The sequence below is a fragment of the Hyla sarda genome, unplaced genomic scaffold, assembly GCF_029499605.1.
Source record: "Hyla sarda isolate aHylSar1 unplaced genomic scaffold, aHylSar1.hap1 scaffold_467, whole genome shotgun sequence".
NCBI lineage: Eukaryota > Metazoa > Chordata > Amphibia > Anura > Hylidae > Hyla > Hyla sarda.
The window spans coordinates 48,924-72,367 of NW_026610480.1; the positions used below are offsets into that span (position 1 = coordinate 48,924).

Sequence of the window (23,444 nt, forward strand, 5' to 3'; positions counted from 1 at the left end):
GATTGCATTTAAAAAGGCCCCGTGGGAGTGCAATGGGCCCCTGTCTTGCTGCTTAGCAATAATGGTATGGGTTTAGGTTCTGCTGTGTGTACTGGTGGTTGACTGCCCCCCAGCCCAGAGTGTGCATGGAAAATTGTCTGGCAGCCTCCCTGACAGCAAGCAGTGATAGTGCCCATGAAGGGGACCTTGTTGGGCCCGCCCCTTTCACGGTTATCGCTTCTCGGCCTTTTGGCTAAGATCAAGTGTAGTATCTGTTCTTATCAGTTTAATATCTGATACGTCCCCTATCTGGGGACCATATATTAAATGGATTTTTGAGAACGGGGGCCGATTTCGAAGCTTGCTTCCGTCGCCCTATGCATTGACCCGATATGGCAGTATCTTCGGGTACAGTGCACCACCCCCTTACAGGGTTAAAAAGAAAGATTCCTACTTTCATTGCTACCTGCTTGCTGGCTAGCCAGCTAGCCAGCCCTGTGGGCCTTGCTGCTGCTGCAGCCAAAAAACAAAAGGTGGTGCTGCTGCTGCTTCTGCTGCTTCTGCTTCTGCTTGTGTCTGGCCCCTGTTGGAGCGTCCAGGCACAGGACTTCTGCTGCTGCTGACTAAATGGCCTCCTTAATTGGATCATTTGAGTAGCCAGCACACCTGTGCAGGTAGGGCATGACATGATAGGCAGCTGCCTTGATAGCGGGTGGGTGCTGAATGTTCCTAATTGACAAAATAAGATTAATGCTTATGAAGAAATATAAAATCTCATCCCTTCCCCAATATCGCGCCACACCCCTACCCCTTAATTCCCTGGTTGAACGTGATGGACATATGTCTTTTTTCGACCGTACTAACTATGTAACTATGTAACATAACATGGGGGGGGGGGGGGGGGTCTCCTGGCTGTTCACACAGGTGTGTCATTGCTGTACATTGACCATGCATTGCTTCTGTGGTATTGCAAAGGCAAAGACAAATGCTTCCAGCCATCCATTGCACTAATGGATTGGTCATCAGCTGGCTGTCTATGTCCCGCATCAATATAGACCAAAGTACAGAGGGTTAGGCTATGCTATTGTGCACCTACCTGATGCATCAGAAGGTGCGAGGCCCTTGCTAAATTCTGTGCACAGACTTTGAGATCTATGCTTTAGACTGTATCTAAACCTGCTCCAACATGGACTGACATTCTGGCCTACTTTCAGCCGATGCGACTTGTCTGTCGCTGAACAGTCGCTTTTTATGTATTCAGCACCTATGTATAATGTTGTAAAAATGCTCTAGAAGCTAAAGTCGCAGAAATGTCACACATATTTGGCCTGCAACTTTCTGTGCGACAAATTCAGACAGGAAAAATCAGTATAAATCCTTAGAAAATTATCCCCCAGTGTCTCCATCTGCTGGCGGTATTGAATAAGCATTGCTGCACTGATGGGGTATGCATTAGACGAAAAAAAAGAAGAAAAAGAAGAATAATACGCCCAGAAAAGAGGCGAAAAGGAGAAAAACGTAAAAAAACGTGAAAAAAAAGTAAGAGGAAGAGAAGGGATAAAAAGGTGGAAATGGGTTTAAAAGTGATTTCGGCGGAGAAATATATATATATATATATATATATATATATATATATATATATATATATGCGCACACACACACATAGATATAAACGTATTCTCCGTTGAGATATTGCAGCCGCTGCTGTGTCCAGGCCCAGGAGCCTTAGCACTGTGCTGTGATGTCACTCAATACCACTGACATCACTAGGTGTAAACAACATCTCTCCTTTGCTGTGTATGTGACTATGGAGCTGTTTGGTGATGTCGTCTATTACGGCCTTCATAGAAGCAACAGGAGATTGTTGCATCCATCTTGAACCCTCAGAACTACAGTGCTATGATGTCACTCACTTCCACAGGCCTTGCAGAGTGTAAACAACAACAACCCAGCTTTGTTGTGTATGTAACCAAAGGGATTTGTGATGTCACCTAGAACCTTCACAGCAGCGACAGCTTTATGAGGAGCATCAGCACTGCTCTGCCTGAGCAGAACCATCACCGCCATAGGTTGTCAAATAACCCGGATTTAACCCACACAGGTAAGTCCAATGGGGTGCAGGCATGTCCTCTATGCTTACAGCTTCCCGTGGGTGTTGGTTTGATACCGTTTGGGGACAGCCAAGGAGGCATCTGCAGGCAACAAAGGTAGGTGTGTGCTTGTGTGTGTGTTTCCTATGCAGATCCTAAGCCCAGTGTCACATGCAAGTAGGAGGAGTAAGAAGGGTTCCTGGCAAATCCGGGTTATGGATTGCATTTAAAAAGGCCCCGTGGGAGTGCAATGGGCCCCTGTCTTGCTGCTTAGCAATAATGGTATGGGTTTAGGTTCTGCTGTGTGTACTGGTGGTTGACTGCCCCCCAGCCCAGAGTGTGCATGGAAAATTGTCTGGCAGCCTCCCTGACAGCAAGCAGTGATAGTGCCCATGAAGGGGACCTTGTTGGGCCCGCCCCTTTCACGGTTATCGCTTCTCGGCCTTTTGGCTAAGATCAAGTGTAGTATCTGTTCTTATCAGTTTAATATCTGATACGTCCCCTATCTGGGGACCATATATTAAATGGATTTTTGAGAACGGGGGCCGATTTCGAAGCTTGCTTCCGTCGCCCTATGCATTGACCCGATATGGCAGTATCTTCGGGTACAGTGCACCACCCCCTTACAGGGTTAAAAAGAAAGATTCCTACTTTCATTGCTACCTGCTTGCTGGCTAGCCAGCTAGCCAGCCCTGTGGGCCTTGCTGCTGCTGCAGCCAAAAAACAAAAGGTGGTGCTTCTGCTGCTTCTGCTTCTGCTTGTGTCTGGCCCCTGTTGGAGCGTCCAGGCACAGGACTTCTGCTGCTGCTGACTAAATGGCCTCCTTAATTGGATCATTTGAGTAGCCAGCACACCTGTGCAGGTAGGGCATGACATGATAGGCAGCTGCCTTGATAGCGGGTGGGTGCTGAATGTTCCTAATTGACAAAATAAGATTAATGCTTATGAAGAAATATAAAATCTCATCCCTTCCCCAATATCGCGCCACACCCCTACCCCTTAATTCCCTGGTTGAACGTGATGGACATATGTCTTTTTTCGACCGTACTAACTATGTAACTATGTAACATAACATGGGGGGGGGGGGGGGGGGTCTCCTGGCTGTTCACACAGGTGTGTCATTGCTGTACATTGACCATGCATTGCTTCTGTGGTATTGCAAAGGCAAAGACAAATGCTTCCAGCCATCCATTGCACTAATGGATTGGTCATCAGCTGGCTGTCTATGTCCCGCATCAATATAGACCAAAGTACAGAGGGTTAGGCTATGCTATTGTGCACCTACCTGATGCATCAGAAGGTGCGAGGCCCTTGCTAAATTCTGTGCACAGACTTTGAGATCTATGCTTTAGACTGTATCTAAACCTGCTCCAACATGGACTGACATTCTGGCCTACTTTCAGCCGATGCGACTTGTCTGTCGCTGAACAGTCGCTTTTTATGTATTCAGCACCTATGTATAATGTTGTAAAAATGCTCTAGAAGCTAAAGTCGCAGAAATGTCACACATATTTGGCCTGCAACTTTCTGTGCGACAAATTCAGACAGGAAAAATCAGTATAAATCCTTAGAAAATTATCCCCCAGTGTCTCCATCTGCTGGCGGTATTGAATAAGCATTGCTGCACTGATGGGGTATGCATTAGACGAAAAAAAAGAAGAAAAAGAAGAATAATACGCCCAGAAAAGAGGCGAAAAGGAGAAAAACGTAAAAAAACGTGAAAAAAAAGTAAGAGGAAGAGAAGGGAAAAAAAGGTGGAAATGGGTTTAAAAGTGATTTCGGCGGAGAAATATATATATATATATATATATATATATATATATATATATATATATGCGCGCACACACACACATAGATATAAACGTATTCTCCGTTGAGATATTGCAGCCGCTGCTGTGTCCAGGCCCAGGAGCCTTAGCACTGTGCTGTGATGTCACTCAATACCACTGACATCACTAGGTGTAAACAACATCTCTCCTTTGCTGTGTATGTGACTATGGAGCTGTTTGGTGATGTCGTCTATTACGGCCTTCATAGAAGCAACAGGAGATTGTTGCATCCATCTTGAACCCTCAGAACTACAGTGCTATGATGTCACTCACTTCCACAGGCCTTGCAGAGTGTAAACAACAACAACCCAGCTTTGTTGTGTATGTAACCAAAGGGATTTGTGATGTCACCTAGAACCTTCACAGCAGCGACAGCTTTATGAGGAGCATCAGCACTGCTCTGCCTGAGCAGAACCATCACCGCCATAGGTTGTCAAATAACCCGGATTTAACCCACACAGGTAAGTCCAATGGGGTGCAGGCATGTCCTCTATGCTTACAGCTTCCCGTGGGTGTTGGTTTGATACCGTTTGGGGACAGCCAAGGAGGCATCTGCAGGCAACAAAGGTAGGTGTGTGCTTGTGTGTGTGTTTCCTATGCAGATCCTAAGCCCAGTGTCACATGCAAGTAGGAGGAGTAAGAAGGGTTCCTGGCAAATCCGGGTTATGGATTGCATTTAAAAAGGCCCCGTGGGAGTGCAATGGGCCCCTGTCTTGCTGCTTAGCAATAATGGTATGGGTTTAGGTTCTGCTGTGTGTACTGGTGGTTGACTGCCCCCCAGCCCAGAGTGTGCATGGAAAATTGTCTGGCAGCCTCCCTGACAGCAAGCAGTGATAGTGCCCATGAAGGGGACCTTGTTGGGCCCGCCCCTTTCACGGTTATCGCTTCTCGGCCTTTTGGCTAAGATCAAGTGTAGTATCTGTTCTTATCAGTTTAATATCTGATACGTCCCCTATCTGGGGACCATATATTAAATGGATTTTTGAGAACGGGGGCCGATTTCGAAGCTTGCTTCCGTCGCCCTATGCATTGACCCGATATGGCAGTATCTTCGGGTACAGTGCACCACCCCCTTACAGGGTTAAAAAGAAAGATTCCTACTTTCATTGCTACCTGCTTGCTGGCTAGCCAGCTAGCCAGCCCTGTGGGCCTTGCTGCTGCTGCAGCCAAAAAACAAAAGGTGGTGCTGCTGCTGCTTCTGCTGCTTCTGCTTCTTTCTGCTTGTGTCTGGCCCCTGTTGGAGCGTCCAGGCACAGGACTTCTGCTGCTGCTGACTAAATGGCCTCCTTAATTGGATCATTTGAGTAGCCAGCACACCTGTGCAGGTAGGGCATGACATGATAGGCAGCTGCCTTGATAGCGGGTGGGTGCTGAATGTTCCTAATTGACAAAATAAGATTAATGCTTATGAAGAAATATAAAATCTCATCCCTTCCCCAATATCGCGCCACACCCCTACCCCTTAATTCCCTGGTTGAACGTGATGGACATATGTCTTTTTTCGACCGTACTAACTATGTAACTATGTAACATAACATGGGGGGGGGGGGGGGGGTCTCCTGGCTGTTCACACAGGTGTGTCATTGCTGTACATTGACCATGCATTGCTTCTGTGGTATTGCAAAGGCAAAGACAAATGCTTCCAGCCATCCATTGCACTAATGGATTGGTCATCAGCTGGCTGTCTATGTCCCGCATCAATATAGACCAAAGTACAGAGGGTTAGGCTATGCTATTGTGCACCTACCTGATGCATCAGAAGGTGCGAGGCCCTTGCTAAATTCTGTGCACAGACTTTGAGATCTATGCTTTAGACTGTATCTAAACCTGCTCCAACATGGACTGACATTCTGGCCTACTTTCAGCCGATGCGACTTGTCTGTCGCTGAACAGTCGCTTTTTATGTATTCAGCACCTATGTATAATGTTGTAAAAATGCTCTAGAAGCTAAAGTCGCAGAAATGTCACACATATTTGGCCTGCAACTTTCTGTGCGACAAATTCAGACAGGAAAAATCAGTATAAATCCTTAGAAAATTATCCCCCAGTGTCTCCATCTGCTGGCGGTATTGAATAAGCATTGCTGCACTGATGGGGTATGCATTAGACGAAAAAAAAGAAGAAAAAGAAGAATAATACGCCCAGAAAAGAGGCGAAAAGGAGAAAAACGTAAAAAAACGTGAAAAAAAAGTAAGAGGAAGAGAAGGGAAAAAAAGGTGGAAATGGGTTTAAAAGTGATTTCGGCGGAGAAATATATATATATATATATATATATATATATATATATATATATATATGCGCACACACACACATAGATATAAACGTATTCTCCGTTGAGATATTGCAGCCGCTGCTGTGTCCAGGCCCAGGAGCCTTAGCACTGTGCTGTGATGTCACTCAATACCACTGACATCACTAGGTGTAAACAACATCTCTCCTTTGCTGTGTATGTGACTATGGAGCTGTTTGGTGATGTCGTCTATTACGGCCTTCATAGAAGCAACAGGAGATTGTTGCATCCATCTTGAACCCTCAGAACTACAGTGCTATGATGTCACTCACTTCCACAGGCCTTGCAGAGTGTAAACAACAACAACCCAGCTTTGTTGTGTATGTAACCAAAGGGATTTGTGATGTCACCTAGAACCTTCACAGCAGCGACAGCTTTATGAGGAGCATCAGCACTGCTCTGCCTGAGCAGAACCATCACCGCCATAGGTTGTCAAATAACCCGGATTTAACCCACACAGGTAAGTCCAATGGGGTGCAGGCATGTCCTCTATGCTTACAGCTTCCCGTGGGTGTTGGTTTGATACCGTTTGGGGACAGCCAAGGAGGCATCTGCAGGCAACAAAGGTAGGTGTGTGCTTGTGTGTGTGTTTCCTATGCAGATCCTAAGCCCAGTGTCACATGCAAGTAGGAGGAGTAAGAAGGGTTCCTGGCAAATCCGGGTTATGGATTGCATTTAAAAAGGCCCCGTGGGAGTGCAATGGGCCCCTGTCTTGCTGCTTAGCAATAATGGTATGGGTTTAGGTTCTGCTGTGTGTACTGGTGGTTGACTGCCCCCCAGCCCAGAGTGTGCATGGAAAATTGTCTGGCAGCCTCCCTGACAGCAAGCAGTGATAGTGCCCATGAAGGGGACCTTGTTGGGCCCGCCCCTTTCACGGTTATCGCTTCTCGGCCTTTTGGCTAAGATCAAGTGTCTTGCCCTAAGGTATTCGGGTACCCCTCTCCTCGGCCTTGTGGGATCGCCCAGGTTTATTGCCTGGGCTTCACCCACCTGCTGCTATTGGGGAGAGGGCTTAGTCCCAGGATAACGGGAAGGTGATCATCGGAGGACGGGTCTGCCGGAGAGGATGGCTAATGCGCCGAACGCTCCTAATACAGTACGGCTGTTTATCGAGGAGGAAAAGAGGAGTGCCTACGGGATTTTGCATGTCCAGCAGAAGGTCGTGGAAGGAGTGCTGAGGATGCCGCATGCTTCCATCTTCTGTGTCCAGGTCTTTCCCAGCCAAGGATTCTTTGACGTGACCTTCTACAACCTGGATGATCTCCGTACCTGTCTCTACCGGAGTAAGGAGAATGCTTCTCACCCTGACCTACAAGGGATCCGATTCATTTCCTGCGAGGCTCGGCCTAAGAAAGTTCCAGTGGTAGTGCATATGTACAACCCTTTTGTGCGGGATGAGGAGATCCAGACCTTTCTAAGAAGGTATTGTGTGTCTGTTTCTGGTGCGGAGAGGAAAAATAACATCCTGGGGACTTTCACAGGCATGAGACGTTTTTGGGTGGAGTTTAGGCCTGCCCCCGAGGGTGGTGCTGAAGGTTTTTGTCACCCCCCGCAGAACTTTGCGATAGGGAACAACAGGGGGTTTCTGCACTACCCGGGGATGCCAAGTTTTTGCCGGGACTGTTTTTGCTTTGGTCATACCAGAGAGAACTGTACAACCGGGCAGGTTTGCAGGAACTGCCACAAGCCTGATCACCGCACTGCAGACTGTCCCGAGAAACGCAAGTGTCATTTCTGTGGTTCTTCGGATCACCTGGCTAGGAGTTGCCCCACTTACCAGTCCGGGGCACCCCGATCATATGCAATGGCTCTTCGAGGTGGGACAGTTCCTGAGGACTCCAATGCTGCCAGGGCAGGCGATGCAGAGGTTAGCGTGCTGACCAGTGAAGCAGAGTCTGCCCCTGTTTTTCCTTCCATTTCTAGGTCTGTTCCGGATGCTTTGGTGGCAGAGGGGGAGAAGGCGGAGTCTGTTTCGGGGGCATCTGTTTCGGAGGCCTCTGATCCCCCAGAGGAGATGACTGTGGACAAAGAATCCTTGAAGAGAAAGATGCCGGTGGAAGAATCGGAGGATGACTGTCCGACTCCTCAGAGTCAAAGGATTGAGGACTTTCCTAGCCCGGGAAGGGAGGAGGCAGGTGGAGGGTCGTCATGTCAGATTGATTCTGACTCCTCTTTATCCTCCCTGGGCACAGGTTATTTGGAGGAATGTTCAGTCAAAAAATTGACAAAGACTCTTAAGTTTAAGGAAGGGGAGGCAAAAAATAAGGGTAGAGGTCGGGGAAAGGCTAGGCCTCCTTTTGATAATGCTTGATTTTGTATTTCCTTTTTTTCCTTCAAATGTTTGAATGAGTTTAACAATTGGTTCTCTAAATGTCCGCAGTATTAGATCTTTAGAAAGGAGATCCGCCATTTTTGATTTACTTTCTAGATATTCTTTTGATGTTCTAGGTCTCCAGGAGTGCTGCTTGGATGGGGAGCCAAATATCTCCTGGCCTTATGGGCAATCGGTATGGTCTGGTTCAATGGAACGTAATTCGGGGGTGGGGATTTTGTTCAAAAGTAATGAGTTTGTTGTTAAAAAAGTTGTCCATATTGTTCCGGGTAGGGTATTATTAGTGCATTTTATTTTCAGGGGTTTCACATATAAAGTAATTAATGTTTATGCTCCAACTGGGAGGAAGGAAAGAGGGGAGGTGTTTGAGAAATTATATTTCTTTTTGAGTGGGAGGGATGATGTGTTCCTTATAGGGGATTTCAATTGTATAATAACAGAGGGGGATAGGAGTAGTACTACGGTGGGTGGTGGGTCTGGTTTAGACAGTACTAGTAAGCAGCTTAAAGAGATTGTAAATTTATTTGGGTTAAAGGATTCCTTTGTTGCCCATAATGATGGTACTATCGGTTATACATATTTTTCTAACAATACAAGTTCGCGTATTGATTTCATTTTTGTCTCAAAACTAATGTCTGTTTCTAATTTCAGACGGAGGAGGTTACCGTTCACGGATCATGCCTGGATTGAGTGTGTGGTAAAAGGTGGTGGTCTAAGTGAGTATGGAAAGGGTGTTTGGAAGTTGAATGTGTCTTTATTGGATAATGAATGTGTATTACAAGAATATAGGGAGCGTTTTGATGGATGGGTGTTGAGGAAGGATGCATTTTATAGTGTGGTTGAGTGGTGGGAGTGGGTGAAGTTAGAGACTAAAAGGTTTTTTATTAAAAAAGGGTGTGAGAAAGGGAGGAAAGATAGAGAAGAGTATGAGAGATGGCAAAGAAGGTTAGAGTATTTGTATGAATTGAGGCGTTTGGGGATGAGTGTTGAGAAGGAGATTGAGGAAGCTCGTGGAAGTGTGAATGAGTGTCTGGAGAGGAATGGAAGGAAGATTATTGCACAGGCTAGGGTTGAAGTGAAAGAGAAGGATGAGAAATGTAGCAAATTTTTCTTTAAAAAGGCATTCAGTAAAAAAACTGAGATGATGAGTGTTTTTACGAATGATGGGGTAGAGGTCTTTGGTAAGGATGAGGTGTTAGAGGAAGTGTGGAAGTTTTATTCTGATTTATTCACGGAGAAGGAGCGGGACGTGACTCTAGAGAAGGAATGTTTGGGATATGTGGATAAGCGTTTGGATGAAATTGATGGGTTCTTTATGGAAGAGGATGTGAGGAAGAGTGAGGTGGAGGATGCTGTGAATGGGATGAAGAAAGGAAAGGTGGCAGGGAGTGATGGTTTGCCTGTGGAATTTTATCTTGTGTTTTGGGATATGTTAGGGGATTATGTATGGGAGGTGTGTAAGGAAGTACTTAGGAGAGGGAAGTTATCTAAAAGTATGAGTGAGAGTGTGACTGTGTTATTGTTTAAAAAAGGGGATAAGAGGGATCTTAAAAATTGGAGGCCTATAGCGCTCTTGAATTGTGATTACAAAATTATTGCTAAAGTTATTGCGAATAGGTTAAAGGATGTGATTGATTGTATGGTAGGTGAGGAGCAAATGTGTACAGTGCCTGATCGTAGGATTTCTGAATGTCTGTTAGGTCTGAGGGATGTATTGTGGGACTGTAAAACTAGGAAGCAAGGTGTGGCTGTTGTTACGGTGGATTTTGAAAAAGCGTATGATAGGGTGGTGCATGATTTATTGTTTAGGGTTTTGAGGAGGATGAATGTGCCGGACAGAATGGTGAAGTGGATTGAATGTTTGTATAGGGACATTTATAGTAAGATTCAGGTCAATGGTTTTCTGAGTAGGGAGGTGAGTATAAAATCTGGAGTGCGGCAGGGGTGTCCCCTGTCGCCAATTCTTTTTATTTGTATGATTGAGCCTTTGTTGGGGATGATTAGGAGAGATAAGGTGATGCGGGGTATAGAAATACCTGGTAGTCATGGGAAGGATATGCGAGTGATTGGTTACATGGATGATGTTACTGTTGTATGTAAGTCAATGGCAGGGGTAAGGCGTGCTAAGTTATTGATTGAGTGTTTCTGTTTAATGAGTGGGTTTAAGCTTAATGTTGGGAAGAGTGGTTGTAAATTTTTTGAGGGGTGGGGAGAGAGTGGGTTGTGCGAGTGGCCTGTGAGAGAGGGGGGTGTGGAAGTGCTTGGGGTGGTGTTTGATAATGATTTGTATGGGAAAGAAAGTTGGGAGAGGGTTTTGGGGAGGGTGGGGAATAAAATAAACTTCTGGTCTTTAAGGACTTTATCGATTGAGGGAAGGATTCTGGTTATTAAAGCTGTTATAATTCCTATTTTGCTTTATGTTAATTATGTGTTTCCTCCACCGGATAGGTGTCTGGCAAGAATTATCAGGCAGATCTTTGTTTTCTTATGGAATTCAAGGATGGAGAAATTGAGTCGTGGGAAGGTGGTGAAAAGCAGAATGCATGGTGGGAAAGGAATGATGAATGTGGAAGTGTTCCTGGCTGTGAAGTATGTCAGTTTTTGTCTCGCTGTAAGTAAGAAGGAATGTGTGTTTGGGTGCATGGTAAGGTATTTGGCTGGTAATGTGTTGTTGAAATATAAGCTAATGGAAAGGGACTTAAGGGTACCTGTAAGTTTTGAGGTTCCTTGGTTCTATCAGAGAATAGGGCGGTGTGTCAGGAAAAATAATCTGGAATGTGTGACTGAATGGAATGATAGTAAGAAGGTGATGAAAGTATTGGAGCAGAGAGAAACAGTGGAATGTGTGGGAGGTCTGTCTGAGAAGGATTGTAAGGTAGTGTGGAAAAATGTCAGTCACAAGGAACTGACAAATAAACAAAAGGACTTGTCTTGGATGTTAGCTCATGGGTGTCTGCCAACAAGGGAATTTCAGAGGAGAAGGAGATTGGTAGACAGTGAAGTGTGTCCCAGGGATGGTTGCGGTGGATGTGAGAATTATGTACATGTGTTTTGGGAGTGTGGTTATGCGAAGTCTGTGTGGAGAAAAATGTCTGGTCTAATTAAAAATGTTACTGGAATTGAAATCTTATCCTTTAATATGATGATGTTTGGTTTGTGTGCAGTGGAGAGAGAGAAGGCAAGAGTGTTATGGTTCATAGTAAATTGTGTAAAAGAGGTTCTGTGGGATGTAAGGAATATTAGGATTTTCAATCAAACTGAAGTAAGTGTGAAGGAGTGTCTGGGCATGATCCGTGGTAAAATTTACCTTTACGTATTATGTGATAGGAAAAACTATGGTTCTGATGATGCAGAGGGGATCTGGAAACACAAAAAATGGAAGTACTGGTTATGATTGTATTCTTATTTGTCTTTCTTTTTCTTTTCTTACAGATTATATCCTGATATGAAGGGACAGTTGGAGGGACAGAATCCGCTGCAATTTATTTTTTCTGAGGGAAAGTCATGAAGGGAAAGCTTTTTGTTATATGTACATGTAAAGACATGCTTCCTGTATATATTGTATATGTCAAATATGTGTTATTCATGTGTTTTCAGATGAATATGTAATTTTTTGAATGATTTACTTGGTTATGTATTGTATATTTCCTTTTCAATAAAAAAAAAAAAAAAAAAATCTGTTCTTATCAGTTTAATATCTGATACGTCCCCTATCTGGGGACCATATATTAAATGGATTTTTGAGAACGGGGGCCGATTTCGAAGCTTGCTTCCGTCGCCCTATGCATTGACCCGATATGGCAGTATCTTCGGGTACAGTGCACCACCCCCTTACAGGGTTAAAAAGAAAGATTCCTACTTTCATTGCTACCTGCTTGCTGGCTAGCCAGCTAGCCAGCCCTGTGGGCCTTGCTGCTGCTGCAGCCAAAAAACAAAAGGTGGTGCTGCTGCTGCTTCTGCTGCTTCTGCTTCTGCTTGTGTCTGGCCCCTGTTGGAGCGTCCAGGCACAGGACTTCTGCTGCTGCTGACTAAATGGCCTCCTTAATTGGATCATTTGAGTAGCCAGCACACCTGTGCAGGTAGGGCATGACATGATAGGCAGCTGCCTTGATAGCGGGTGGGTGCTGAATGTTCCTAATTGACAAAATAAGATTAATGCTTATGAAGAAATATAAAATCTCATCCCTTCCCCAATATCGCGCCACACCCCTACCCCTTAATTCCCTGGTTGAACGTGATGGACATATGTCTTTTTTCGACCGTACTAACTATGTAACTATGTAACATAACATGGGGGGGGGGGTCTCCTGGCTGTTCACACAGGTGTGTCATTGCTGTACATTGACCATGCATTGCTTCTGTGGTATTGCAAAGGCAAAGACAAATGCTTCCAGCCATCCATTGCACTAATGGATTGGTCATCAGCTGGCTGTCTATGTCCCGCATCAATATAGACCAAAGTACAGAGGGTTAGGCTATGCTATTGTGCACCTACCTGATGCATCAGAAGGTGCGAGGCCCTTGCTAAATTCTGTGCACAGACTTTGAGATCTATGCTTTAGACTGTATCTAAACCTGCTCCAACATGGACTGACATTCTGGCCTACTTTCAGCCGATGCGACTTGTCTGTCGCTGAACAGTCGCTTTTTATGTATTCAGCACCTATGTATAATGTTGTAAAAATGCTCTAGAAGCTAAAGTCGCAGAAATGTCACACATATTTGGCCTGCAACTTTCTGTGCGACAAATTCAGACAGGAAAAATCAGTATAAATCCTTAGAAAATTATCCCCCAGTGTCTCCATCTGCTGGCGGTATTGAATAAGCATTGCTGCACTGATGGGGTATGCATTAGACGAAAAAAAAGAAGAAAAAGAAGAATAATACGCCCAGAAAAGAGGCGAAAAGGAGAAAAACGTAAAAAAACGTGAAAAAAAAGTAAGAGGAAGAGAAGGGAAAAAAAGGTGGAAATGGGTTTAAAAGTGATTTCGGCGGAGAAATATATATATATATATATATATATATATATATATATATATATATATATATATATATATGCGCACACACACACATAGATATAAACGTATTCTCCGTTGAGATATTGCAGCCGCTGCTGTGTCCAGGCCCAGGAGCCTTAGCACTGTGCTGTGATGTCACTCAATACCACTGACATCACTAGGTGTAAACAACATCTCTCCTTTGCTGTGTATGTGACTATGGAGCTGTTTGGTGATGTCGTCTATTACGGCCTTCATAGAAGCAACAGGAGATTGTTGCATCCATCTTGAACCCTCAGAACTACAGTGCTATGATGTCACTCACTTCCACAGGCCTTGCAGAGTGTAAACAACAACAACCCAGCTTTGTTGTGTATGTAACCAAAGGGATTTGTGATGTCACCTAGAACCTTCACAGCAGCGACAGCTTTATGAGGAGCATCAGCACTGCTCTGCCTGAGCAGAACCATCACCGCCATAGGTTGTCAAATAACCCGGATTTAACCCACACAGGTAAGTCCAATGGGGTGCAGGCATGTCCTCTATGCTTACAGCTTCCCGTGGGTGTTGGTTTGATACCGTTTGGGGACAGCCAAGGAGGCATCTGCAGGCAACAAAGGTAGGTGTGTGCTTGTGTGTGTGTTTCCTATGCAGATCCTAAGCCCAGTGTCACATGCAAGTAGGAGGAGTAAGAAGGGTTCCTGGCAAATCCGGGTTATGGATTGCATTTAAAAAGGCCCCGTGGGAGTGCAATGGGCCCCTGTCTTGCTGCTTAGCAATAATGGTATGGGTTTAGGTTCTGCTGTGTGTACTGGTGGTTGACTGCCCCCCAGCCCAGAGTGTGCATGGAAAATTGTCTGGCAGCCTCCCTGACAGCAAGCAGTGATAGTGCCCATGAAGGGGACCTTGTTGGGCCCGCCCCTTTCACGGTTATCGCTTCTCGGCCTTTTGGCTAAGATCAAGTGTAGTATCTGTTCTTATCAGTTTAATATCTGATACGTCCCCTATCTGGGGACCATATATTAAATGGATTTTTGAGAACGGGGGCCGATTTCGAAGCTTGCTTCCGTCGCCCTATGCATTGACCCGATATGGCAGTATCTTCGGGTACAGTGCACCACCCCCTTACAGGGTTAAAAAGAAAGATTCCTACTTTCATTGCTACCTGCTTGCTGGCTAGCCAGCTAGCCAGCCCTGTGGGCCTTGCTGCTGCTGCAGCCAAAAAACAAAAGGTGGTGCTGCTTCTGCTGCTTCTGCTTCTGCTTGTGTCTGGCCCCTGTTGGAGCGTCCAGGCACAGGACTTCTGCTGCTGCTGACTAAATGGCCTCCTTAATTGGATCATTTGAGTAGCCAGCACACCTGTGCAGGTAGGGCATGACATGATAGGCAGCTGCCTTGATAGCGGGTGGGTGCTGAATGTTCCTAATTGACAAAATAAGATTAATGCTTATGAAGAAATATAAAATCTCATCCCTTCCCCAATATCGCGCCACACCCCTACCCCTTAATTCCCTGGTTGAACTTGATGGACATATGTCTTTTTTCGACCGTACTAACTATGTAACTATGTAACATAACATGGGGGGGGGGGGGGGGGGGGGGTCTCCTGGCTGTTCACACAGGTGTGTCATTGCTGTACATTGACCATGCATTGCTTCTGTGGTATTGCAAAGGCAAAGACAAATGCTTCCAGCCATCCATTGCACTAATGGATTGGTCATCAGCTGGCTGTCTATGTCCCGCATCAATATAGACCAAAGTACAGAGGGTTAGGCTATGCTATTGTGCACCTACCTGATGCATCAGAAGGTGCGAGGCCCTTGCTAAATTCTGTGCACAGACTTTGAGATCTATGCTTTAGACTGTATCTAAACCTGCTCCAACATGGACTGACATTCTGGCCTACTTTCAGCCGATGCGACTTGTCTGTCGCTGAACAGTCGCTTTTTATGTATTCAGCACCTATGTATAATGTTGTAAAAATGCTCTAGAAGCTAAAGTCGCAGAAATGTCACACATATTTGGCCTGCAACTTTCTGTGCGACAAATTCAGACAGGAAAAATCAGTATAAATCCTTAGAAAATTATCCCCCAGTGTCTCCATCTGCTGGCGGTATTGAATAAGCATTGCTGCACTGATGGGGTATGCATTAGACGAAAAAAAAGAAGAAAAAGAAGAATAATACGCCCAGAAAAGAGGCGAAAAGGAGAAAAACGTAAAAAAACGTGAAAAAAAAGTAAGAGGAAGAGAAGGGAAAAAAAGGTGGAAATGGGTTTAAAAGTGATTTCGGCGGAGAAATATATATATATATATATATATATATATATATGCGCACACACACACATAGATATAAACGTATTCTCCGTTGAGATATTGCAGCCGCTGCTGTGTCCAGGCCCAGGAGCCTTAGCACTGTGCTGTGATGTCACTCAATACCACTGACATCACTAGGTGTAAACAACATCTCTCCTTTGCTGTGTATGTGACTATGGAGCTGTTTGGTGATGTCGTCTATTACGGCCTTCATAGAAGCAACAGGAGATTGTTGCATCCATCTTGAACCCTCAGAACTACAGTGCTATGATGTCACTCACTTCCACAGGCCTTGCAGAGTGTAAACAACAACAACCCAGCTTTGTTGTGTATGTAACCAAAGGGATTTGTGATGTCACCTAGAACCTTCACAGCAGCGACAGCTTTATGAGGAGCATCAGCACTGCTCTGCCTGAGCAGAACCATCACCGCCATAGGTTGTCAAATAACCCGGATTTAACCCACACAGGTAAGTCCAATGGGGTGCAGGCATGTCCTCTATGCTTACAGCTTCCCGTGGGTGTTGGTTTGATACCGTTTGGGGACAGCCAAGGAGGCATCTGCAGGCAACAAAGGTAGGTGTGTGCTTGTGTGTGTGTTTCCTATGCAGATCCTAAGCCCAGTGTCACATGCAAGTAGGAGGAGTAAGAAGGGTTCCTGGCAAATCCGGGTTATGGATTGCATTTAAAAAGGCCCCGTGGGAGTGCAATGGGCCCCTGTCTTGCTGCTTAGCAATAATGGTATGGGTTTAGGTTCTGCTGTGTGTACTGGTGGTTGACTGCCCCCCAGCCCAGAGTGTGCATGGAAAATTGTCTGGCAGCCTCCCTGACAGCAAGCAGTGATAGTGCCCATGAAGGGGACCTTGTTGGGCCCGCCCCTTTCACGGTTATCGCTTCTCGGCCTTTTGGCTAAGATCAAGTGTAGTATCTGTTCTTATCAGTTTAATATCTGATACGTCCCCTATCTGGGGACCATATATTAAATGGATTTTTGAAAACGGGGGCCGATTTCGAAGCTTGCTTCCGTCGCCCTATGCATTGACCCGATATGGCAGTATCTTCGGGTACAGTGCACCACCCCCTTACAGGGTTAAAAAGAAAGATTCCTACTTTCATTGCTACCTGCTTGCTGGCTAGCCAGCTAGCCAGCCCTGTGGGCCTTGCTGCTGCTGCAGCCAAAAAACAAAAGGTGGTGCTGCTTCTGCTGCTTCTGCTTCTGCTTGTGTCTGGCCCCTGTTGGAGCGTCCAGGCACAGGACTTCTGCTGCTGCTGACTAAATGGCCTCCTTAATTGGATCATTTGAGTAGCCAGCACACCTGTGCAGGTAGGGCATGACATGATAGGCAGCTGCCTTGATAGCGGGTGGGTGCTGAATGTTCCTAATTGACAAAATAAGATTAATGCTTATGAAGAAATATAAAATCTCATCCCTTCCCCAATATCGCGCCACACCCCTACCCCTTAATTCCCTGGTTGAACGTGATGGACATATGTCTTTTTTCGACCGTACTAACTATGTAACTATGTAACATAACATGGGGGGGGGGGGGGGGGGGTCTCCTGGCTGTTCACACAGGTGTGTCATTGCTGTACATTGACCATGCATTGCTTCTGTGGTATTGCAAAGGCAAAGACAAATGCTTCCAGCCATCCATTGCACTAATGGATTGGTCATCAGCTGGCTGTCTATGTCCCGCATCAATATAGACCAAAGTACAGAGGGTTAGGCTATGCTATTGTGCACCTACCTGATGCATCAGAAGGTGCGAGGCCCTTGCTAAATTCTGTGCACAGACTTTGAGATCTATGCTTTAGACTGTATCTAAACCTGCTCCAACATGGACTGACATTCTGGCCTACTTTCAGCCGATGCGACTTGTCTGTCGCTGAACAGTCGCTTTTTATGTATTCAGCACCTATGTATAATGTTGTAAAAATGCTCTAGAAGCTAAAGTCGCAGAAATGTCACACATATTTGGCCTGCAACTTTCTGTGCGACAAATTCAGACAGGAAAAATCAGTATAAATCCTTAGAAAATTATCCCCCAGTGTCTCCATCTGCTGGCGGTATTGAATAAGCATTGCTGCACTGATGGGGTATGCATTAGACGAAAAAAAAGAAGAAAAAGAAGAATAATACGCCCAGAAAAGAGGCGAAAAGGAGAAAAACGTAAAAAAACGTGAAAAAAAAGTAAGAGGAAGAGAAGGGAAAAAAAGGTGGAAATGGGTTTAAAAGTGATTTCGGCGGAGAAATATATATATATATATATATATATATATATATATATATATATATGCGCACACACACACATAGATATAAACGTATTCTCCGTTGAGATATTGCAGCCGCTGCTGTGTCCAGGCCCAGGAGCCTTAGCACTGTGCTGTGATGTCACTCAATACCACTGACATCACTAGGTGTAAACAACATCTCTCCTTTGCTGTGTATGTGACTATGGAGCTGTTTGGTGATGTCGTCTATTACGGCCTTCATAGAAGCAACAGGAGATTGTTGCATCCATCTTGAACCCTCAGAACTACAGTGCTATGATGTCACTCACTTCCACAGGCCTTGCAGAGTGTAAACAACAACAACCCAGCTTTGTTGTGTATGTAACCAAAGGGATTTGTGATGTCACCTAGAACCTTCACAGCAGCGACAGCTTTATGAGGAGCATCAGCACTGCTCTGCCTGAGCAGAACCATCACCGCCATAGGTTGTCAAATAACCCGGATTTAACCCACACAGGTAAGTCCAATGGGGTGCAGGCATGTCCTCTATGCTTACAGCTTCCCGTGGGTGTTGGTTTGATACCGTTTGGGGACAGCCAAGGAGGCATCTGCAGGCAACAAAGGTAGGTGTGTGCTTGTGTGTGTGTTTCCTATGCAGATCCTAAGCCCAGTGTCACATGCAAGTAGGAGGAGTAAGAAGGGTTCCTGGCAAATCCGGGTTATGGATTGCATTTAAAAAGGCCCCGTGGGAGTGCAATGGGCCCCTGTCTTGCTGCTTAGCAATAATGGTATGGGTTTAGGTTCTGCTGTGTGTACTGGTGGTTGACTGCCCCCCAGCCCAGAGTGTGCATGGAAAATTGTCTGGCAGCCTCCCTGACAGCAAGCAGTGATAGTGCCCATGAAGGGGACCTTGTTGGGCCCGCCCCTTTCACGGTTATCGCTTCTCGGCCTTTTGGCTAAGATCAAGTGTAGTATCTGTTCTTATCAGTTTAATATCTGATACGTCCCCTATCTGGGGACCATATATTAAATGGATTTTTGAGAACGGGGGCCGATTTCGAAGCTTGCTTCCGTCGCCCTATGCATTGACCCGATATGGCAATATCTTCGGGTACAGTGCACCACCCCCTTACAGGGTTAAAAAGAAAGATTCCTACTTTCATTGCTACCTGCTTGCTGGCTAGCCAGCTAGCCAGCCCTGTGGGCCTTGCTGCTGCTGCAGCCAAAAAACAAAAGGTGGTGCTGCTGCTGCTTCTGCTGCTTCTGCTTCTGCTTGTGTCTGGCCCCTGTTGGAGCGTCCAGGCACAGGACTTCTGCTGCTGCTGACTAAATGGCCTCCTTAATTGGATCATTTGAGTAGCCAGCACACCTGTGCAGGTAGGGCATGACATGATAGGCAGCTGCCTTGATAGCGGGTGGGTGCTGAATGTTCCTAATTGACAAAATAAGATTAATGCTTATGAAGAAATATAAAATCTCATCCCTTCCCCAATATCGCGCCACACCCCTACCCCTTAATTCCCTGGTTGAACGTGATGGACATATGTCTTTTTTCGACCGTACTAACTATGTAACTATGTAACATAACATGGGGGGGGGGGGGGGTCTCCTGGCTGTTCACACAGGTGTGTCATTGCTGCACATTGACCATGCATTGCTTCTGTGGTATTGCAAAGGCAAAGACAAATGCTTCCAGCCATCCATTGCACTAATGGATTGGTCATCAGCTGGCTGTCTATGTCCCGCATCAATATAGACCAAAGTACAGAGGGTTAGGCTATGCTATTGTGCACCTACCTGATGCATCAGAAGGTGCGAGGCCCTTGCTAAATTCTGTGCACAGACTTTGAGATCTATGCTTTAGACTGTATCTAAACCTGCTCCAACATGGACTGACATTCTGGCCTACTTTCAGCCGATGCGACTTGTCTGTCGCTGAACAGTCGCTTTTTATGTATTCAGCACCTATGTATAATGTTGTAAAAATGCTCTAGAAGCTAAAGTCGCAGAAATGTCACACATATTTGGCCTGCAACTTTCTGTGCGACAAATTCAGACAGGAAAAATCAGTATAAATCCTTAGAAAATTATCCCCCAGTGTCTCCATCTGCTGGCGGTATTGAATAAGCATTGCTGCACTGATGGGGTATGCATTAGACGAAAAAAAAGAAGAAAAAGAAGAATAATACGCCCAGAAAAGAGGCGAAAAGGAGAAAAACGTAAAAAAACGTGAAAAAAAAGTAAGAGGAAGAGAAGGGAAAAAAAGGTGGAAATGGGTTTAAAAGTGATTTCGGCGGAGAAATATATATATATATATATATATATATATATATATATATATATATATGCGCACACACACACATAGATATAAACGTATTCTCCGTTGAGATATTGCAGCCGCTGCTGTGTCCAGGCCCAGGAGCCTTAGCACTGTGCTGTGATGTCACTCAATACCACTGACATCACTAGGTGTAAACAACATCTCTCCTTTGCTGTGTATGTGACTATGGAGCTGTTTGGTGATGTCGTCTATTACGGCCTTCATAGAAGCAACAGGAGATTGTTGCATCCATCTTGAACCCTCAGAACTACAGTGCTATGATGTCACTCACTTCCACAGGCCTTGCAGAGTGTAAACAACAACAACCCAGCTTTGTTGTGTATGTAACCAAAGGGATTTGTGATGTCACCTAGAACCTTCACAGCAGCGACAGCTTTATGAGGAGCATCAGCACTGCTCTGCCTGAGCAGAACCATCACCGCCATAGGTTGTCAAATAACCCGGATTTAACCCACACAGGTAAGTCCAATGGGGTGCAGGCATGTCCTCTATGCTTACAGCTTCCCGTGGGTGTTGGTTTGATACCGTTTGGGGACAGCCAAGGAGGCATCTGCAGGCAACAAAGGTAGGTGTGTGCTTGTGTGTGTGTTTCCTATGCAGATCCTAAGCCCAGTGTCACATGCAAGTAGGAGGAGTAAGAAGGGTTCCTGGCAAATCCGGGTTATGGATTGCATTTAAAAAGGCCCCGTGGGAGTGCAATGGGCCCCTGTCTTGCTGCTTAGCAATAATGGTATGGGTTTAGGTTCTGCTGTGTGTACTGGTGGTTGACTGCCCCCCAGCCCAGAGTGTGCATGGAAAATTGTCTGGCAGCCTCCCTGACAGCAAGCAGTGATAGTGCCCATGAAGGGGACCTTGTTGGGCCCGCCCCTTTCACGGTTATCGCTTCTCGGCCTTTTGGCTAAGATCAAGTGTAGTATCTGTTCTTATCAGTTTAATATCTGATACGTCCCCTATCTGGGGACCATATATTAAATGGATTTTTGAGAACGGGGGCCGATTTCGAAGCTTGCTTCCGTCGCCCTATGCATTGACCCGATATGGCAGTATCTTCGGGTACAGTGCACCACCCCCTTACAGGGTTAAAAAGAAAGATTCCTACTTTCATTGCTACCTGCTTGCTGGCTAGCCAGCTAGCCAGCCCTGTGGGCCTTGCTGCTGCTGCAGCCAAAAAACAAAAGGTGGTGCTGCTGCTGCTTCTGCTGCTTCTGCTTCTGCTTGTGTCTGGCCCCTGTTGGAGCGTCCAGGCACAGGACTTCTGCTGCTGCTGACTAAATGGCCTCCTTAATTGGATCATTTGAGTAGCCAGCACACCTGTGCAGGTAGGGCATGACATGATAGGCAGCTGCCTTGATAGCGGGTGGGTGCTGAATGTTCCTAATTGACAAAATAAGATTAATGCTTATGAAGAAATATAAAATCTCATCCCTTCCCCAATATCGCGCCACACCCCTACCCCTTAATTCCCTGGTTGAACGTGATGGACATATGTCTTTTTTCGACCGTACTAACTATGTAACTATGTAACATAACATGGGGGGGGGGGGGGGGGTCTCCTGGCTGTTCACACAGGTGTGTCATTGCTGTACATTGACCATGCATTGCTTCTGTGGTATTGCAAAGGCAAAGACAAATGCTTCCAGCCATCCATTGCACTAATGGATTGGTCATCAGCTGGCTGTCTATGTCCCGCATCAATATAGACCAAAGTACAGAGGGTTAGGCTATGCTATTGTGCACCTACCTGATGCATCAGAAGGTGCGAGGCCCTTGCTAAATTCTGTGCACAGACTTTGAGATCTATGCTTTAGACTGTATCTAAACCTGCTCCAACATGGACTGACATTCTGGCCTACTTTCAGCCGATGCGACTTGTCTGTCGCTGAACAGTCGCTTTTTATGTATTCAGCACCTATGTATAATGTTGTAAAAATGCTCTAGAAGCTAAAGTCGCAGAAATGTCACACATATTTGGCCTGCAACTTTCTGTGCGACAAATTCAGACAGGAAAAATCAGTATAAATCCTTAGAAAATTATCCCCCAGTGTCTCCATCTGCTGGCGGTATTGAATAAGCATTGCTGCACTGATGGGGTATGCATTAGACGAAAAAAAAGAAGAAAAAGAAGAATAATACGCCCAGAAAAGAGGCGAAAAGGAGAAAAACGTAAAAAAACGTGAAAAAAAAGTAAGAGGAAGAGAAGGGAAAAAAAGGTGGAAATGGGTTTAAAAGTGATTTCGGCGGAGAAATATATATATATATATATATATATATATATATATATATATGCGCACACACACACATAGATATAAACGTATTCTCCGTTGAGATATTGCAGCCGCTGCTGTGTCCAGGCCCAGGAGCCTTAGCACTGTGCTGTGATGTCACTCAATACCACTGACATCACTAGGTGTAAACAACATCTCTCCTTTGCTGTGTATGTGACTATGGAGCTGTTTGGTGATGTCGTCTATTACGGCCTTCATAGAAGCAACAGGAGATTGTTGCATCCATCTTGAACCCTCAGAACTACAGTGCTATGATGTCACTCACTTCCACAGGCCTTGCAGAGTGTAAACAACAACAACCCAGCTTTGTTGTGTATGTAACCAAAGGGATTTGTGATGTCACCTAGAACCTTCACAGCAGCGACAGCTTTATGAGGAGCATCAGCACTGCTCTGCCTGAGCAGAACCATCACCGCCATAGGTTGTCAAATAACCCGGATTTAACCCACACAGGTAAGTCCAATGGGGTGCAGGCATGTCCTCTATGCTTACAGCTTCCCGTGGGTGTTGGTTTGATACCGTTTGGGGACAGCCAAGGAGGCATCTGCAGGCAACAAAGGTAGGTGTGTGCTTGTGTGTGTGTTTCCTATGCAGATCCTAAGCCCAGTGTCACATGCAAGTAGGAGGAGTAAGAAGGGTTCCTGGCAAATCCGGGTTATGGATTGCATTTAAAAAGGCCCCGTGGGAGTGCAATGGGCCCCTGTCTTGCTGCTTAGCAATAATGGTATGGGTTTAGGTTCTGCTGTGTGTACTGGT

At 45.5% G+C, this 23,444-nt stretch overlaps 8 non-coding genes across 8 annotated transcripts; all 8 read left to right on the forward strand.

Moving 5' to 3' along the window:
* The first annotated feature begins 212 nt into the window (after positions 1-212).
* Positions 213-403, forward strand: LOC130336117 (U2 spliceosomal RNA). The gene has a single exon (XR_008877595.1). It is a non-coding gene; the product is annotated as a U2 spliceosomal RNA (small nuclear RNA).
* Positions 404-2,499: 2,096 nt separating this feature from the next.
* On the forward strand, positions 2,500-2,690 carry LOC130336119 (U2 spliceosomal RNA). Its single transcript, XR_008877597.1, has one exon. It is a non-coding gene; the product is annotated as a U2 spliceosomal RNA (small nuclear RNA).
* A 2,088-nt stretch (positions 2,691-4,778) lies between these two features.
* Positions 4,779-4,969, forward strand: LOC130336120 (U2 spliceosomal RNA). The gene has a single exon (XR_008877598.1). It is a non-coding gene; the product is annotated as a U2 spliceosomal RNA (small nuclear RNA).
* Positions 4,970-12,164: 7,195 nt separating this feature from the next.
* On the forward strand, positions 12,165-12,349 carry LOC130336089 (U2 spliceosomal RNA). The gene has a single exon (XR_008877582.1). It is a non-coding gene; the product is annotated as a U2 spliceosomal RNA (small nuclear RNA).
* A 2,100-nt stretch (positions 12,350-14,449) lies between these two features.
* On the forward strand, positions 14,450-14,640 carry LOC130336121 (U2 spliceosomal RNA). The gene has a single exon (XR_008877599.1). It is a non-coding gene; the product is annotated as a U2 spliceosomal RNA (small nuclear RNA).
* Positions 14,641-16,719: 2,079 nt separating this feature from the next.
* On the forward strand, positions 16,720-16,910 carry LOC130336055 (U2 spliceosomal RNA). The gene has a single exon (XR_008877553.1). It is a non-coding gene; the product is annotated as a U2 spliceosomal RNA (small nuclear RNA).
* Positions 16,911-18,998: 2,088 nt separating this feature from the next.
* On the forward strand, positions 18,999-19,189 carry LOC130336075 (U2 spliceosomal RNA). Its single transcript, XR_008877571.1, has one exon. It is a non-coding gene; the product is annotated as a U2 spliceosomal RNA (small nuclear RNA).
* A 2,092-nt stretch (positions 19,190-21,281) lies between these two features.
* Positions 21,282-21,472, forward strand: LOC130336122 (U2 spliceosomal RNA). Its single transcript, XR_008877600.1, has one exon. It is a non-coding gene; the product is annotated as a U2 spliceosomal RNA (small nuclear RNA).
* The last annotated feature ends 1,972 nt before the right edge of the window (positions 21,473-23,444 follow it).